Source organism: Amblyomma americanum, chromosome 2 (genome assembly GCF_052857255.1).
Source record: "Amblyomma americanum isolate KBUSLIRL-KWMA chromosome 2, ASM5285725v1, whole genome shotgun sequence".
NCBI classification, from domain to species: Eukaryota; Metazoa; Arthropoda; class Arachnida; order Ixodida; family Ixodidae; genus Amblyomma; species Amblyomma americanum.
In genome coordinates, this window is record NC_135498.1 from 162,626,722 (window position 1) to 162,644,058 (window position 17,337).

At 44.2% G+C, this 17,337-nt stretch overlaps 1 long non-coding RNA gene across 4 annotated transcripts in view; it reads left to right on the plus strand.

The window, feature by feature from the left end:
• Positions 1 to 6,892, plus strand: part of LOC144119222 (uncharacterized) — an 88,289-nt gene extending 81,397 nt beyond the window's left edge. For 2 of the 4 annotated variants that reach the window (XR_013312299.1, XR_013312301.1), the window contains exons 4-5: positions 1,615 to 1,706; positions 3,499 to 3,820. This is a non-coding gene — a long non-coding RNA (uncharacterized LOC144119222). Of the gene's footprint in view, positions 1 to 1,614; positions 1,707 to 3,498; positions 5,452 to 6,691 lie in introns of those variants that run through there. The other 2 variants (XR_013312300.1, XR_013312302.1) reach the window with 2 other exon arrangements.
• Positions 6,893 to 17,337: the final 10,445 nt, after the last annotated feature.

Here is a 17,337-nt window from a genome sequence, read left to right on the forward strand (position 1 = left end):
TCGTACACTGGACAGCAGATAAGATACTGTTCAATCAATATCACCGCACTCACCATATGTGGAAAACAGCGACGACGATGCCAGACGCGTCTTGTATATCAACGCAGGGGTACTGGCAGAGCCCCTGCTAAGGCAATGTAGTACTGTAGCCTGCATGGTATCGTTTGAGTTACTTGGTTAAACATGGCTTGTTCTGTGAACTACAAAGGGCACTTAAATGGCTGAGTGCCATTTCTCTGAAGAGTCTCGTGGCCTCTTGAGGGACTTTTCTCTATGTATTACCTGACAGTGTTTATGGGCGAGGCTGTCCGCCAAATCGTTGCCAATGACACCTATATGTGAGGGCACCTTTTGGAATCTCGTGTAAAAGCGTCCGTTGTGAAAATTATGCACTATGCTTAGAGAACTAAGAGGCAAGGCACCAGTAGAGAACACACGCTCTAACCCTTGAGGGGAAGATTTTGAATCTGTCAGGATCACAACTGGTTGAGCCGGCCATTACCCTAGCTTCCGCAAAGCCACTTTAATTGGATTGCTTTCGACCGTTTTGGAGAGAACGACTTCAGTGAATCGTACAGACCGGGCAATATTCAAAGCAGTAATGTGAAGCGCTACTGCGCTTACTCCTGCGTCCTTATCTTGAGGAGCATCATTCAAAATTTGAAGCTGACGGCATAATCTGTTTCTAAAGGTTCAAGTAGGAACGAACGCGTTGCCCCCAAAGAAGAACATGCGCTTAGCTTGCAAATGTCCACGGTGGTTTCAACCGCCTCCTTTGTATTCGAACTTCAAGGCCTAGGCAACTAAGAGTATTAAAGGCCAAGTGAGCTCGGGGCTCAGATATTTTTCGTATCTGCTGCACAAGGGCTCGCTCAGCTACCGTTTCTTCCAGGCGGACAAGTTGCATTATAAACCTATGTGAAACGATAATGCTAATAGGTTTCGATAGTGACTCATGAAGAACTGAATTATTTGCTGCCGCATGCGGAAATCAAAGGCCTCTTTTTGTGCTCTTTCTATGCAAAATTTGGAAACGGTCAAGCTGTGATATCAACAGGGAAATTGCCATCGCGTGCATTCAGCGATCCCTTACGTCAAGAAATGCTATTTCGGGAAGGCTACTTCTAAGAATGTATACTGAGTTTCTGGTCCGCCAGGCTACGTTTCACGTCTCAGAGGTTAATGCCTTGTCCTGCTTCCAAGCCGTTAGCGTTACGACATCAGAAGAAATGTACTGATTCTTTCCTTAACCAACCACTGCGATGACTAATGATTGTGCTGCTCAGTGGATATGGCGGTCGAAATTATCCGATGCCTTCTGCTATGACGTCCCACATAGCCTGAGTTGGTTTTCGATACAAAGCCCATAAAATAATAAAAGCAATCTTTCTTCCACCTTAATTGCACAAACATAACATAAACAGCACTTAACGGGAAACTTCCTACAGTGCCTTATTCGAAGGTGGGATTTCTGTATTCCACGAAAACCTATTACGCAATACTATGTGTATAAAATGCATGTATACTGTCTCCCAGCCGCACTGTCAACCTTAAGTTTCAGTTTCTTTTAGTACAGAGGTTCGCAAAATATACCCCTCTTTATATCTTTAACAGGTGATGGCACCCGAAGACGACGCTTTTTCTACCCATCGAGCCGAAAACCATCATTAAGACGACGCAGAGGGTAGTGACCCGCAACCTAAAAGGTAACATACTACCCCCTGTGACTATCCAGTCTCTGATGTCATGAAACGACGAACTTTTATTTTCAAGTTTTTCTTAACAATTGTACGTATTTTATAGAAGAAAGGCATTGTGAGATACTTTTCAAAGACCATAATTAAGACGACGCAGAGGGTAGTGACCCGCAATCTAAATGTCGACATATTACCCCCTGTGAATAACCAGTCACAGGTGTTATGAAACGAAGAACCTTTATTTCAAAGTTTTTCTCAACAATGGTACGTTTCTGTAGAAAAAAGGCATTTTGAGATACTTTTCAAAGACCATTATTAACACGAGGCACGGGGTAATGACCCGCAATCTAAAAGGTAACATATTGCCCCCTTTGAATAACCAGTCTCAGATATCATGAAACGAAGAACTTTTATTTTAAAGTTTTTCTCAACAATAGTACGTATTTTGTAGAAAACAGGCACCTTGAGATGCTTTTCCAAGACTATCATTAAGACAATGCAGACAGTAGTGACATGCAGTCTAAAATGTAACATGTTACCCCATGTGAATAACCAGTCTCGAATGTCATGAAACGAAGAACTTTTATTTTAAAGTTTTTCTCAACAATGGTGTGTATTTTTGAAGGAAAAAAGCATCTTGAGATACTTTTCAAACCATCATTAAGACGACGCAGAGAGTAGTGACCCGCAATCTAAAAGGTAACATATTTCCCCCTGTGACTAACTCGTCTCAGATGTCATAAAACGAAGAACTTTTTCTTTAAAATTTTTTCCAACAATGGTATGTATTTTGTAGAAAAAAGCTATTTTGAGATACTTTTCAAACGCTTTCATTAAGACGACACAGAGAGTAGTGACCCACAATCTAAAAGGTAACATATACCCCCGTGAATATCCAGTCCCAGATGTCATGAAGCAAAGAAATAAACGTTTTTCCTAACAATAGTACGTATTTTGTAGAAAAAAAGGCATTTTGAGATACTTTTGAATGAATTTACTACGCCACAAAACATTTGTGCACCTCGTTACATTATTGTATTTACACTAAAATATATATATGCAGTCTCAAGCTACACACGTACCTTATAAATATAAATGATCCTAGCTATCACTTGTGCATTTAAGAGAGTTCAGGGCAGTAAAAACTGCTAGTTATAAGCCAAACGGCTTATAACTAGCAGTCTTTAAATGGCAATGTCATATCTGTGAAAGCGGCGTAATTGTCTGGTGGTGATGAGCGTATTGAGGATGATGTAATGCTTAGCAATCACGCGGCACAGCAAAAACAGTGCATGCAAACATGGAGTAAACGAACGTGCGCTCTGACCGCCTTATCCTCTTTATCTATCTTTTGCAAAACTTTTGCATGACTGCCTCCTGCATTAGTGTTCTGTGACAGTTGAGAAGCATGGCGAGCGCTGTGGCATGTATTAATTGTAAGCGTTTGAAGATTGGTTTCACCACAAGGACACATACGCCGTTGTTAGAACCACTGAAGAAGTCATTTTGGACGTTGGAGAAGGTGGTCTGTCAAATGTCACGCCAAGGAGCCCTGTGGGCTTCCAAGCAGGCAGTAGTGCAGGGCATGAATTTAGGCCTCCCAATGGTTTATAGCGTCCACCGACATCTTCGAACACATATTTCTGTGCCTCGTCGTGGTCCAGATGCGACAGCCGTAGCCTGGATAGCACCCGATAGTAAAGGTGCCAGCTGCCGAGCACCGTAGCCAGCGAGCCACCGTGGCAGCTAGGTTAGCTTCTGGCGCTTTGAAATATATACTGCATTGTTTTTTATGCTCCAGCTATGGCCTCGGGGTGCACCGCTGGCAGACATCCGGATCGATGAAGATGCCAATACGAAACCGAAAGGGACGCCACCTTCACCTAGCAACACATCTACCCTTCCACCGGATTACTGCTGAAAGCATATGCTGTCAGCTTTTATATCTAACTGCTTGAGCAACACTTTTTGTGCCTGCTGGTTGAATAAGTTACGGCTCCAATAGTCACATCTACCCTTCCACCGGATTACTGCTGAAAGCATGTGCTGTCAGTTTTTATATCTAACTGCTTGGCCAACCCTTTTTATGCCTGCTGGTTGAATAAATTAAGGTTCCAATAGTCATTTTTTCTCGAAGTGAGTAAAAAAAGTCCGCAATGTTATTACTGCCACATTATGAAAAGGCAACTACTCCTGCGCCTGGTTGAGATATACAATTTTCTAACCATTGTCAAACTACCAGCACTGCTTCAATGCTATTTGCTATCAGCCCCTTGATGCTGACAGTCCTCTCGCACCATTACTTCATGTTTTCTTAAACAATTTAACACAAACGCATCGAAGCACTCATCTCATTCTGTTCGGTGTTCTCAATTTACCTGCATAAGTTGGTCCGATCCTGCCTCTGCACTATCGAAAGCAGCCCGGTAAGTTATTTCTTGAGGACGTGTCTAACATTTGGCTTCAAACAGCATGTCGCTGATCTCAACCGCATTACCGATTGCTGGTGCAACAATTTATATCTCTTGTAACAACTCACGAAGGTAAGTTTTATCCTATCACCCTGTTCAGCTGTTTCAGCGATCAATTAGCAATACACACTTCGGCTTCGTTTTATTCAAACGTACTAAAAAATCATAAAAAAACTCATGGTATATGATAAAGTTGTGTATGTCAGCATGACTGAAAAATTGTCAGGCGGCTATTTCACCTTCACTGAAGACATTCTGCGAAGTTCGCTGCAGTCTAATGGGGTCACTGTACAAAAACGTGCGGATCGCCTTCCTTTTCTATTAAAGTTGTTAGCCAGTGCACTGTGTGTCAAGTCCTACTTTCGTCCGTCGTCTGCCAGCGCTTCAGATTTCACTAATGGGTTAATTGCTTTTCAAAGTATGCATGCGGCGGCTTATACATCTCTGCATTCCCAACATTACTATTGCAAAACAAGTAACATCATCCTGTAATTTTTTACCCCTCAAAAGACTAAGTAGCAAGAAAACGCTTTTTTCAATCAACTAAATGATCTAACTCTTCTCCCATATGGCAGAAGTATTACGCTGTCGTGCAAGAATGCGAAAGGCCAACCGCTCAACATTAACGCCCGTTTGTTTTACCACTTTACCATCCACGCTGGAAACTGTGTTTTAGTGCGAAAGCTCACTTCACGGGGTCAAGCCCAGTCAAGAATCGTTTGGCATTCATGAACTTCAAGGAGCAGAAATTAACTAAATATTGCAGCGACGGTGATTAGAAACCGCGGCGGCGCGAACCAACCAGCTTCGCTGGCCACTGCCGGAGAGCACTATGCGATCGCCGCAGCCGATCACATCATCATCATCACCACCCTGACTACGCCCACTGGGGGGAAAATGCCTCTTTCATGGCTCTCCAATTAACCTGCCCATCGCCAGCTGCGACCACCGTGTCGCCGCAAACATCTTAATCTCATCCGCTTACCTGAATTTTTGTCGCCCACTGGCTACACTTGCCTTCTCATGGAATCCGCTCCGCTACTCTTCAGGCTCCGCTACCCTTAAGGACGAGCGCTTATCTTGCTATCGTTTTACATGCCTTGCTCAAACTGTCTTCTTCCTATTGTTTTCGAGTAGGATGTCATTGACCCGCGTTTGTTCTCTCACTCCCTCTGACCGCTTCCGGTCTGTTAAAGCTACGCCAATCATTTTTCTTTCCATAGCTCGCTGCGGTGTCCTTGAGCTGAAATCTTTTCGTTAGCCTCCACGTTTCGGCCTCATAGGTGAGTACTGGTAAGATACAGCTACCAATAACGCCTCGTGTTACTACAACTCACCCTCGCGCAGCACACTGCACATCGCCGTCTTCATCAACTTACATCTGCGGCTCAAACAGATCAGATCAGCTTAACCTCGATCGCAGGTTAACCTGAGTATAAGATCGTTGCAGACGTTCCGACGGCGCATAATCATGAGCCAGCTACGCTAAACACATGTTTTCTCGTCTTCTGGAAATAGCTTTACAAAACCTTACCATTTTTTAAGAAAATCTTTCACCATGATCAGTTATATCATACTTCAGTTCGTAATATCTGTAACTTACGATTCTTGAAACCGGTTACAAATTTTCTAAACATAACATTAAGTTCGCTTTTCGCTAATGAACTGCTTGACAGATTTCTCGATTCACCATAATTTTCGTTCCGCCTCTTGAAAAATATCACATCTGATCCCATGGGCTGCATTTACAATGACTTTTTTAAAGATCTCTTGCGGCCAAGTGAACCCTACTATAGTTTCGAGCACCGGCGCAGGCGTTCCCTCCGATAACCCAAACCTGCTCTCTGCTTTTCGTTTGGGGTGAGCGTAATGCACCAGTCCTCTCTCTGTCGTGGGAGCCTTTATCGAACAGTTCGTGTAGGGATTTTGATATACCGCGTTCGGAATGAAGTTGGTGTGTGGTCGTTGTACCTGTGACAACCCACCTGCACGGCTGCGTTTCTCCCGTACATGCCAGTGTTATCGCGGTGCCCATATTATTGGTCATTTTTCCAACATCTCGCATCCGCTTTAAACTCTTTGTTAGGTCGTTGGCCGCCGCATCCTCTGTCGTTGGTGCTGTCAACTGTGCAATCGCTACGTATAAGTCACTTAGTATTCGACAAATATTTGCAGTTCTCTGTTCTGGATTGTCTCCTGAAGCGGTCGCAATGGTGTTGACTGCTCCACATATGTCAAGCAATTCCGCGTGTAAGATTAAGCCTCCTGGTAGGGGACATCTGTTTCAGACGTTGAGTAGGAGTACTGGCACACAGACCAAGGACATACGAACCCTCTCAGTTGGAGTAGCAGGCCAAGGTTACCTTACCGCGGCCAACCTGCAAACCTTTCCTTTTATTAAATTCCTTTCTTCTCCTCCCTTAATTGCAGCGTCCGTGTAGAGGTCTATTGTGCTCGGTGTTCTTATCAGTTCTGTTCTCTTTTCAAAAGCTGACCGCGCCTCTACGTTTTGCCTACTGGTAGGTCGCTGTAGCCTGGCACACCAGATACGATCAAGTACTGCAGCACAACATGCCATCGCGGCATACGGTACTGAGAGCGGCCTGCTTTCAGTAGCGTAGGAGAGGCCGACTGAGTTACGAACCGCAGCTTTGAAGGCTACGAGAACGACGGACAAGTTGCTGCTGCACCTACACCCCCATCACTCCTATTTCTCCATCTGTACCTGAGAGCCATCTCTTCCTTTTAATAAAGGTTTTATTCATTCATTCATTCATCCCGTCGGCATTATCCAAGTAATTGAATCATTACAGAATTCTTCATCCACTGGTGTGGATGTTATCGACGTCCAAGTGCCGAAAAATATTTATTTCTGTAGCCTGTTCTAAAATTACAAAAAAAGCTCGACACCGGTGCAAGCTACATGATTGGCAGATGGCAACGTCATCTCAGTCTTAAAAAAGGAAGCCGTTTATCACCGAGTCCTCAATACCTATTTGTATATGAAGGGTCAATTGTAGAATAAATTAATACATTTTACGCTCTCATATTGCTAACTTTGTAAGATCTCTGAATTTGTTTAATCGAAGACAGCATGGTTTCCACAAAAAATCATTCTTGTGACGCTCAACTGGCTCTTTTCCGGAAAGACCTGTTTACGCTAAGTAGCACCATCCCGAGTGACGCAGCATTTTTAGATTTCTAAAGAGAGTCAGAAGGTTTCCCATGTTGATCGCTTATTAATTTACACCGCCTTACATTTATCTGTGTGCTCTAAGCTGGATTCGCAGGCTCTAAACTAACTCTACGCAGCTTGTATATGTGCCAACTTACACTATTCGTTCTTAACGTCTTGCTTTCAGGTGTACCATACTGAACCGTCCTTGGGCCCTTCCTTTTTGTGATATACATTGTTGACCTCCCATAAAGAATTTCTTCCTATTTGCACCTCTTCGCCGATGGCTGCATCGCTTACCTAGCAGTAACAAACTCTACTTGCCATTTCGCATTAAAAAATAACCTTACTCACATGCAGGACTGGTGTAACACTTCGATCATGTCATGAAATATGACTAAATCTGTTTTTATGCCACTTCATTCTCGTCGTAAGTAGGCTGTGTCTGATTATAGCATAAGCAACACTCAGACTGCAAGCACTGAATCATTCAAATAACTTGGTTTGCGTATTTCGCTGGCCTAACTCGAACCTTCCATGTTAACCACATAATAGATTCTTGTAACCGTTCTGAAGGTGACAAACGCCAAAACTTTTCTCCCACTTCTCCCCCTAATAAATAGCCTGCTTTCCAAACGTTTGAGCGGAGCAAAGTTTAGTACCACAGATGCTACTTTTGACCCACACAACAAACAATACCCTTACTAACTCCCCCGGGTCAGTTCGAAACCGAACAACACGATTCATTCTGTTTAATTTTTCTCCGATTCAAGCATGTCCCCATAAAAATCTCAAAAAGTTACTGAGGAGAGTTAACACTACTTAGGTGCTTTGAATGCGAAAGCATTGTCTCTACGTGATTACTACTGTGAGGTTCAATAAAGATTCCATCCTTTCCAAAGACACGCCTGCTCATTAGGATATAGTTGTAAGGCAACGCATACACTAAGTTCACGCAAAGAAGCTTTTGTGGTCTATTCTGTTCGGTTCATGGCAGTCTAGAATGATGAGGGTGTGCCGTATGCTATGCTAATGCTAACGGGTTTATATCGCATGTGGAAACACCAAATGGCTGTTTGGCATGCTGATGTTCATGTCAGCATTTTGGTGATCCTATTCGTGAAATCGTAGATGTTTTGAAACTCAGCCATGTGTACCTAAGTGGATAAGTGCACCGGAGAAAGTTAGACTTGAAACATTTATGGTGACCCCATTTTTCTGTGAACTGAATCAAATAAGGGCAATTAATAACACCAAGGTTTCGTGGCCTATGGGTTAGGTGGTCGCCTCGTAATCAGAAGGTCCATGGTTTAAGTGCCGACCTCCAAAAGAAATTTTAATTATATTTGCTGATGACGTCACCGGGTCTGGACACCACTTTATTGTATGGTATACTGTAGACGTCAGGCGAGACAACGGTGATGTCATCTCGGGTTTTGGGACTACTACGGCTGGGAAAGAACACCGACGCCGTGTTTTGTTGCTGATATAACGCTTTCGCATTAGTCAACTTACCCGTTGTAGCCTCACGGCGTAGGATAGCATGTTTTAACTTTTATCATAAATATTTGTACTCTTTGCCTTCTGTTCAACCGCATAAAAAATTACCCAACGCATCGCCCTCTCCAGCCACCGCAATGCAGTGTATCTCACGCAAGCCCAATCTGCTACCTTTCACCAGCCATTTTCCCTGCGCTCAGCAAGGGACTGCAATGGCCTGCCCACCGAAGTTGCCAACATCATCCATGCATTAACATTCAATTAAATTCTTTATTTACAAGAATACTGGACAGTCCTAAAGGCTAAATGTTGCTGCTACAACTTGACTGGGCCTGGAGCCATGTAAAAAGCTGCAGCAGACGTTGATGACAGAGTACGGTAACATCAATTACAACAGTGTGTAATAGAAGGCATCAGAAAAATACAGACCTGCTGCAAGATTTATCACAACAATGGATTCTTCTCAATGGCAAATGAAAAAACTGTACTCGTAGCTCTTTTGGTGACTTGAAGGTTACCTGTCTGCGTATATTTTTCAAGACCGACAGATTGTGTTTAATGATTGCGTTTTGTATTGAGAGCGAAAGTATGGGACTAGCCAGGGTTCGGAAATTCGATTTAAAGACGGAGTACCTTCAGGTTGGAGCAATGCCATCGAAGGGAGGAAACTCTGGTTATCATGCTGAGGAAAATAGAAAACATGTAACAAGCGGTGTTCACAGTGATGGTCAAAACAAATAATATTGTATTTTGCAAAGAGATGTCTTGTCGTAGACTGACGATCAATATTAGGTGTGTAGCGAATGTACCTTTTCTGCAGAACTATTATCTTTTCAATATTTGCTCTTGTGGTGCTTGCCCACACCAAAGCGCTGTAGCTCATGAGCGGGGAAAATGATGCGTTATATAACTGAAGTTTACCTTCTTGCGGAAGAACAGTACGACGTCGCGACATAGCTCCAGTCACTGAAGAGATTTTTTTTTTGCAACATAGTTGATATGAGTGTCCCAAGTCAAATGGCAAGAAAAATAGACACCGAAAATTTTGTGAGTTTCGACTAGGTCAATATTTTTATCTCGAATCATTAGAGAATTTTCTAGGATGAATTTCTTGTTTCTGGCTCGAAATAAAATAGCTCTCGTTTTATCGATGTTCAATTTTACGCGATTTAATTGTGACCAGGCAGACAATTTATAAAGTACATCACTACAATGCTACACAAGCACGATGGGATCATTCCCGGAAAAAGCACAGTACTGTCATCAGCATATGTAATGAACTGAACACTGTTGTCAATATGAACTATGTCCTTACTGCATAAGTTAAACAGAAGCGGGCCTAATACACTCCGCTCTGTTACACCCCAAAATATTGGAAGTAAGGATGACTGTTGGTTGCTAATACAAAAACATTCTTCTATTGCTGAGTTAGGAGTTAAGGAAGGCATGAGATTTTCCACGGATGCCATATGAACTGTCTTTAAGTAGCATGTTATGGTCGAGAGAGTCAAAAACTTCGCTGAAATCGACCAAAAGACCGAGCTTATATGTTCTGTTTTCAATGCTCTCTAAATATTTTCTTTTGTTACAACCAGCGCCGTTTCCGTCGATTTACCTTGTCTGAATCCAAACTGACAATCGGCGAGCGCCCTGGTTTTATCTAAGAAATTTATTACTCGTAAGTAAGTGATCTTTTCTAGTCCTTTGGAAAAAGAACAGGTAATGTAGAAATCGGTCGATTATTAGTTGCTTCATTTCTGTTTCCAGCTTTAAAGATTACAGCGATTCTTGCTCGCTTCATGCCCTCAGGAAACGTTGCCGATTATATTGCTAGGTTAACATATATAACACGCACTCGACTCAAAAATTCAATACCGTACTTTATTCGCTTTATTTGTATATTGTCATAATAAAGGGCCTTGCTGTCTTTTAAGCATAGAAATGATCTGTGTAATTCAGTTTCGTCCGTCGGGCGAAGGAAGATGGTTCCTGTGGTACTAGTGCTCATTTCGGGCAAAGGTCATCGAAAGCGGGTCATCGAAAACAATTCTCTGTGATTTTTTGTTACATTTGTTCCCACTGTAACGCCCTCTTCCTCATGTAATGTCTCAATAGGAGAAGTTTGAGGAATAAAATAAAATAAACATTATAGCGCTTCTAGCACTTAGCATTGTGCTGACCGGCTTGTTTCAAACGTGATGCGGCACTCGTAGGGTGCGCTTTTGTTTATATACATGGCTTTATCTCGACATTTTATCTTCTGCTACTTCCGCACTATCCTCCATCACTGATTGTCATCGCGGAACTCGGGGGGGGGGGGGGGGGGGTGACTCGGGATGGTGCAGAATTCTGCGCAACCTGCACAGCAGTCCTGCAGCGATAGCCGGCGGGCCTATGGCATCGAGAATCGAAGTTACTCGGTTCCCGGCCCCGCTGGGTCTAATTCCTCTCGGCAATGATTTTTTCCTAGATAGCATTTGCACGCGAAATTTCCGAATGTTTCGCTCTCATATATTGCTTTGGGTTCGCAGTTGTTTCGAGAAAATGTGCAGTTTATTTCGCCGAAAATTACGGGAAAATGCATTTCATCATTTATGCACAGAAAAGATTGTTTGCACTCTTTCTGGACAAGACTCGAGAAAGGAACGGGAATCAATCTGTTCGCCAATTACACAGACAACGTATGCATACTTAGCGCGGTAGAGACAGTGAGCGTTTCCTTGTAACGCCATTGTCTTTCGCGAGGGAATGGTAGATGACATCACGATGTCTGCTCATTGTCCTCTATTATTCCTGTTGAGGCGTTTAGTAGCCATTTGGCGCACACAATAAACAAGAGTTTAGTTTCTTGTCCTGTTTTAATTACATTTTTGCGTGGTCCGAACTCTGTGGGAATTGTTGGTTACCTGCAACCTTTGATCGTATCACAGCGCGCGCTGCGGCCGGCCCCGGGATACGCAGGAAACTACTCGCACGATACCATGACCTGCATCATAATTGGAATAATCGCTGTTGGCGAATAGCGTGGCGCACAATAATTCGATTCCTGCAAACGGCAGGTTCATGCCAGCAACGGCGCACAACTACTGCTCCAAATACACCAGGGACCGTATTCTATAGCTGTTCATTTTCTGTTGTCCATTTCGCTTTCATCCGGTCGTCTGTGATTAGTCACTCAGGTATACCCGCGGCTTTCAAGCATCTATGGAAAGTGACCCAACCATTAGGTGGTTGGCGACCGGATCTCACCATTGGCTGAAACTCGACGCAATATGCAGGCAATAGTGAGGTGCATCGCAACGATCTGTCAACAACAGGTGACCAGACGTGACCACTGGCCTCCATTGGCTGCTATATGCAGCCAGTGGTGACGTTCGGTCGCAAACCCCCCAATGGCTGAGTCACCTGCCACGGGTAACTGTGAGTGACCACTGACAGTTTATCCGAATTACGCGAACTTGGCAATGGAAAATTGGAATCGTATAGAATACGGCCTCTTATAGCAAAAAGCAACCAAGGATGCCATTCATTTCCACTGTGAACGAGTGGTACGAAAAATATTTCCAACTGTGAGTTCCGGAAACTATCCCTCACAACCGACGGAGTGCTGAAAATTTTCCATCATGAAGGAACTTTGAAACAGGGTACTCAAATTCTTTATTAGAAGTTGAATATTCAGTCATCAATACTGAAGGTAGCGTCGAACATTTAACGCTTACTAGCAGCGCATAGCCCTGGCCTCTATACAATCGCTGATTATACAACCACGTGGAATAAATTGCTAACATCGTTTCTAAGCTGGATAGGAAGCTGACGACTCCTCCTCTGATGTCTAGTCATAAGTGGACATGCCCACTTTCCATACCAAGGGTGCGAGTGCCACAGCTAAACCAGTCAATAGACAAATCGCGAATATAAACTTCCACAAGCAGGCGGCCTAAAAAAAGTTCCCGTAGGGTTTTATGGAAAATAGGCAACAAACACCGTATGCGCCCTGTAGGAACAGTTTTCTGCAAAACTTTATAGAAGTGTGATAAATCATCAGAGGTGTAGAGCGCAACGAAATTAATTTTACGTATTTGGTCGTTCAGGTTGAACCTGCAATAATTATTGTGAAAGATTTTGCATGTGCACAGGAAAAGAACAGAGTCGGAAGTCGCTCAAGACTGCTTCATTTTTGAGCTAAATAACCAATAAAGAAAACATTAACCTAATTTTTTCTGTGTTAACTCCTCGGACATTCTTAGCGCTACCCTGCGCAGGCATCTTAAACACAAATATCCTGCAGTTCCTCTGGCAGAAGAAATGCTCAACTTACTTGATGGTACTTTAGCGTGCTAATAATCGAAGTTGCTTCTTGTAGGCAGTTTTATTCCCAAACAAGAGAACATTCAGCGGTCTCTCTCTTAGTTCTTCACCTTCGCCTGGCGTTGTTACGTTTGTCACCTGAATAAAATAAAAAATCATCGCAGCAGGTGTTCTTTCGCCTTGGCATGAAGTACATGCCGTAAAATGCAGGATATTGAAGCTATTCTTCCTAAAGAACTATTTACTTCGTGCGTCACTGTTCTCGCTATTCCTGGAGGTTGATGCGGCACCTAAGCCGTTCACTGATTTGACGTATTCATTCTGTTCGATACAGTAAGACCACTGAGAATATACATGAATTAACGATATGAGACTTTAAAAGTCCTTCCAGGGCTCTATATAACGCCTACTTCGAACACTTCATACCTTCCTACTCCCTTTCTAGCATATGTATTTAACGTTAAGATATGTGCCACAGAAGTGCTGAGTACTAAATTATTCTCGCCGGAAATATTCTCCGCAGCCTTTTCCCTCCATCCAGCGCTTCTGCAACCAGCGTAAAGTCAACATCAGTTCTGTACTTCGCTTCAAAAGCACCAGCGAGGCCTACAATCCGAAAGCATTGTCAGCTCAGCCCTCGCCGAGTAGCGGAGGTGTTCAGCTTCAGAGACGAGAGTACCACGGAGCCACCTTGAGGTTGGCTTGTAGTTTCGTCATCTCCGAATTCTGTCGGTCGTGTGCGGGGTCGATCATGGTGGCTCCCAGCTTCCGACACAGGCGTGGAGCGTGCGCCGGCCAACACCGTGTCCTTTCCACTCGGTCGTGACTCCTGTACCATGGGAGGGAATAATAATAATAATAATTGGTTTTTTGGGGGAAAGGAAATGGCGCAGTATCTCTCTCATATATCGTTGGACACCTGAACCGCGCCGTAAGGGAAGGGATAAAGGCGGCAGTGAAAGAAGAAAGGAAGAAAAGAGCCGTAGTGGAGGGCTCCGGAATAATTTCGACCTCCTGGATCTTTAGCGTGCACTGACATCGCACAGCACACGGGCGCTCTAGCGTTTTTCCACCATAAAAACGCAGCCGCGGCGGTCAGGTTCGAACCTGGGAAATTGATACTTATAGCCTAGTGCGAACTATAGTGCCTAAAATATACTGGCTAGTGAACCGACCGTGGCTACCTTGGTGGCACCCAGAGCGATGATTGCCGACGGCCGCCGCGTGCAGCGCTGCAAGTCGGGAGGGTGCAGACCGCGCCGTCTCACTCTCGCGACATTAGCAAAATGACTGCTGCATCTTTGCTTTAGTTCAGCCGTAAGCGACGATAACTGTCATGGAGGCAGGTTACAGTGTTTCTTTTGAGCCTCTGAATAAAAGCTACGTATTTAGGGCTTGTCGCATGCGCGAAAGCTTCGATGAAGTTCAGCACATCTTCGAGGTCCGGACATCCGGTGCTTACGAAGGGAACAGGGAAGATGTGTTCTAGAGCCAATACAACGTAAGCTTTTTATCTAGAGTACTTTTTCGGCAACATTTTCTCTAACAAAGCAGGTGAAACACGTCAGTTAATTTTACTTGTTTTTATTTAGATGTTATGCATGCTTGGTTTTCAGCCAGAATTATTTTTTAATTACAGAAAGCAAAAGACTATCCATCAGTCCGCGTAAGTTATAAACACTTCTCAGCAAAAAAAAAACATGCCTTTGCTGTACGTGTGCTTTCTTGAGCCCGGCTTTATGCCGCATCCACCAGAAAGATTTGTGCAAGGAAACCTCCTTGATCAAGGATTCGGCCTCTCTGCAAGCTCATTGTGATGTTATGTTTTGACATATCTCTTCCCCTCAGATGCACCGCGGCTACCGCTGATTGCTCATCAAGCTAAGTTATTTGCTTCAAATTCACAATAGATGCACTGGCACAGATGGCACTTCCATCCATGTCACTGGAATAGGGACGTTTTAGAATAGGTGCACTCTCGCTAGTGGTCGGCGTTCGCAATCATTTTGCGATTCCCCAATTCACCAGCGCTTTCTTCTTTACAACCACAGCAGGTAGTGCACTTTTCAAATACTAAAGCTCCATTGTCGGCACGAGATCGTTCAAGGCTCACCGATTCGGCACTCTCAATTGCTGAGCACAATTACCTCGGAGTTCCCATCTCCCCTTATGCCCAGAGGAAATAAACAACGCTATAAAGAAAATTAACTCGGAGGGCATTCCGACGCTGGTCGCCTGTGACGCATTGCTGGAGGCTTTTGCTCGCACAGATGTCTAGTTTTCCTCTTTCCTGGTATTTTAAGCACAATGTGTTTTTGATAATGCGTGAATATCGTAGCCATGGTGTCGGGTTTCAGACGCGGTTTATCTTGGGGAAGCTCGCTTGTTACTGCGGTGATACTGAACATGTGCTGGATAAAACTGCTCTCAAAATGTTTCTCCCAAACCACAGCAGCTGGTCTCCGTCTTCTCTTCTGAAGTTTCATTGCCATTCTGAAAATAATATCAGATGGTGCAGTAAACATGAAAACGCGCTCCTTGTTCGAGCGGTATACCGCTTTTACAATAGGGCACAAAGCAAGTCTCTCTTTTCACTGTCGCTTTGGCTTTGATATCTTTCTGTGCAGTCACACGTAGCTCGTTTACTGATGTGCACGGGAAAGAACAATCGAGAGCTTCAATACACGATTTGGCTAGACGGTAAAAGCACGCAGAGCGGATACACCCACGCACAAACGCGCGCACAAAACCGACGAAATCACCATAGAACTACTCGGAGAAGCGGACGCGATGACTTGCATGTGCAAGCAGCCACACAGGACAGCAAACACTACACCTCGCTCAACCAAAAATACGCGCACAAGCAGGTTAATCACGCACGCACAAAATCAGGCCGCTGCCCTCCGAAGCGAGAAAACCACGTCGTCTGCTGCGGCGGCACAATCCTGACAAGCAGCGCCTTCTATCGCCATCGGTGGGCTTTCATTGCGAACGGCGCCACCATCTCCCATTGCGCAGCGCAGGCGCTCGGCACACTAGCCAGTATGTATATTCTAGGCACTATGTGCGAGCCGCGATTCGCTACCATTATTCGCTTCTGTGTGCCACTACCGCGCATGCGCAGATAGCCTTGAGGGCGCCAGTTGGAGCCATGTGCCCGGTCAGCTCCGTGCGTGCCTTCCTCGCCGGGACCTATCAGCGCGTTCCCACCGGGCGGGGAGCAAAAGCGGACAACAGTGGTGGATCGCGGATCACACTATGCTGCAACTCTTTAATGACCGCGCTATAGAATTCCGCGAGCCTTCTTCGTACCTCCTCTAAGCGGCCTGGTGTTTCTAATTAGTCACGCTTCCTGCTGCTTTAAGTACGCCAATGCTTTGATCCGGTTTTGAGCAGCTTTTTAACATGGTATTCCTCAAAATTTTGCCACAGCAGCATAAGCGGGTTTCGCTGCGGAAAGTGGCGCTGACGGAATGTCCCGCTTAGGCCTGGTGGACAACAAATTTGCTCCGGCATGCACCCTGTGCGGTCAAAACAATCATAGGGACAGGAAAGAGGGTGTCTGGAGGCGGCGGTACAGCTATAGTCGGGAATCAAACTTGCCCAAGAAGGACGACTATCTGAACGTCCTTTCGTAAAGCCTTTTTGTAGCATATCGCACTTTCAACACTAACGAGAGGGTGTCATTAATGAAGCCACTGATGTTAGTAAAATGTACAAAATGATGCCGCTACGCATAGAACAACCTAGATCTAGTCACGATGACAATGTTGTTAAAAGTTAAATAAAGACTTCTGACTGCAAAATTTGCAGACATTCTTAACCACTTTAATAAAGAAGGAAACACGATAGCAATTAGGTTGTCTGCAATGTGCATACATTGAGTCAAATCGGGTCATGGAATTTTCGTGTCAAAACTCATATTAGAGCAAGTTCTATTCCCATTATATGGTACGTATGACTCATCGCGTTCTAGAATGATCGAGTATCTTCAAATGCATCATCATAAGATATTAGACTAATCGACTGACTAATCCACCTTAACCCATCGACTATACACCACTAACCCACTTTAATACATTCTCTGGGATGGGCCAACTTCCAAAATATTGAAGGTCTTCAGAATTTTTCGTGGAGTGAAACTTCTAAATTTCGGGTGCAGTCAGATTTTAAAATTTGGCGGTGC